Source organism: Antennarius striatus, chromosome 17 (assembly GCF_040054535.1).
Source record: "Antennarius striatus isolate MH-2024 chromosome 17, ASM4005453v1, whole genome shotgun sequence".
NCBI classification, from domain to species: domain Eukaryota; kingdom Metazoa; phylum Chordata; class Actinopteri; order Lophiiformes; family Antennariidae; genus Antennarius; species Antennarius striatus.
Window position 1 is genome coordinate 3,883,597 of NC_090792.1, and position 2,613 is coordinate 3,886,209.

The following is a 2,613-nucleotide window of genomic DNA, read 5'->3' on the forward strand; positions in this document are numbered from 1 at the left end:
TTAGGTAGAGAGGAGTTTCCAGAAGACTAACCAGTCACAAGTTTTCATTTCCCCATCATAGGACTTATATCAATTTCGATCACGGAGGATGGCTTAAAATAATGGATCATTAATACTGTTCATTTCTCAGTGATCATCGTTATATCAAGGTCATATAATTACATGCAATGCTGTTGACAGGCTTTGTGGCTCTACAGTATACCACACAGGATCTTTGCTTCAACTAATCCTTTTATTTCATGCTTCCAAAAGAAATCAGGTGGCGCCCTCATGCGGACAGAAAATAGAAATACAAGAAACCACAAAATGATCCAACAAGGCTGTTAAATAATCCAAGAGGGTATACACATCATCAAAAATGTAATCCTTTTTCATCGCGCTAACTTTGTACAATTTATGATTACTAGATAAAAACACACTTGCAACTCTCTGAAACACAGGCCAAAGCAGGTACTAGATATTGCAGGCTTGTTGTCTATATTGAGCAACAAATTGGATTTGTATCGAGCTTGACCTGGAGCCAAGCCGCAAGTTCCTTGGAAAGTTTAGCAGGTCATTGACCGGAGGTGCTAAATGAGAAAGCCTCCGACAGAGAGAACAGTTCAACAGCAGTAAAGAGAGAAAAACACTGGAATGTTGAAGTTTAACTGCTGACAGATAACGCTTTAATAAATAATCTTATATCATGATTTTATATTCTCAGCAGTATGCTTTGTAAATACAATAAGAGCTACAGTACATGACACAGAAAAAAGTTTCTTTGTGTTATTTAAGACTGTAGCGTAATGCAATATTAAATTATATTATGATTTTGAGCATTAAGCATATTCCTTTTATCCTGTTAAAAACTGCAACTCATGTAGTTGTTGTGAAAGACATGCATTCAGCATACAGCATGCACAGCCATACTTTACAGACAGTGTTTGCAAAGAATGACATCACTGAAACTAGATGCCCCACTTAAACCAATTATACCTGACATACTCTCCTTCTTCACATCTCCACTCTCTCTCTCTCTCTCTCTCTCTCTCTCTCTCTCTCTGTCCATCTCTCTTACTTCAAATTCTGATTGTTGTTGGGTTTCTTCAGTTCAGTCTTGTCAGAATATGATGTAGCAGGCATTACAAATAAACGTTATATTTCTATATTTTGCCATGACATTGTGTACATGGCATAATACTCAGTAACCAAATCACAGTATCTAAAGAAGGAATTCTAGTGCCTCAGCATTCATTACATTAACCTCAATATACTGTTGGATTCAAAGAAAAATATACAGTTAGTCAGATATGTTCGTCAGATATGTTTAGAACAATTTGAAAAGCTCCATACGCCAGCTAATACAAGTATTTTTCCACATTTAACACAAAATGCTGTGTTTACTGACACCTCAAGTTTCAACAATATTCAAACACACTTCTGCATATCACATGTGACTAAAAGAGTGCTTTTGGCTTTTTTTTTCTGTTCAGGCCTTAATTTATCTTTAGGGCATCATTTATGAACTATGAGAAGTTAATTGCTGCAGACTGAAAAACACAACTAACATCATCTATCTCAAAACCATCTAGACAAGACACAGAAGTTTTGTGATTCTAATCCGAGAAATCAAACTAACTTTTGGGGCGTCTTTAAAATATTGGTTTGTCTGGAGAAAGAAGAAGCAAATATTGAAGAGGAAACCCTGTTGACAGTGAAGCATGGCGGGGCCTCAGTGATGCTGTGGAGCTGCTTTGATTCCTCAGGTAGCGGAAACCTGTAGTGTGTCAAGGCTTGGATGGATTCCATCAAGTATTTTGAAATGATGGAAGAAAGCATCTCACCATCAGTGAGGAAGGTGAAGCTTGGGCATCACTGAACATTTCAAAAGTAAAATGATCCCAAGCAGACGTCATCATTCACCGCAGCCTGATTTCAGAACAAGTCTTGGATCATTCTACAGTAGTCGTCATGGTCATTTTACTGGAATCCGAAGAAAATCTCTGGTGGTACTTAAGGAAAGGGTTTGTTTCGTGTAAACGCAGTAATATCCCAGAACCGGAGGCCCTGGTCTATGACGAATGGTTGACCCATTACTGAGGAGGGCTGTCAGAGGTTGTTGTCTTCCTATCCATCATGTTTTTCCACAGCTAAAGTAAATTATAGTAAAGTACTAGAGGTGTTTTTTATAAACTAAACACATCTAGAATTAAAAAAATAGACATCAAAAGAAACATTTTATGTTATATGTGGAAAAATAATTGCAACATCCCTGGTGTGGCATTCAAATTGTTTCTGTGTATCTAATTATTATAATCAACGTGATAAATTGAAAAGTTGCTCAATAAACCAAAAGGACAAGGGGGTGTAATAATTTTACAGAGCAGTTTATATGATTTTAATAGATATTTTTATTTAGGTGAAGTTACGATGGCTACAGACACACAATGATCAAAAGCAGAGGCTAGGCTAAATAATTATCCTGCTGTCCAAAGAGGAAGTAAACAGACAAGATGATGTAGCTTTAATTCTCAACCCTCCTCCGGGAGAATAATGTGACGTCACTCATCGCTACAGCCAATCAGCGGATAGCACTCTCGAGCCGGAGAGTACTCCTTGTGCTCGTGCAGCTGG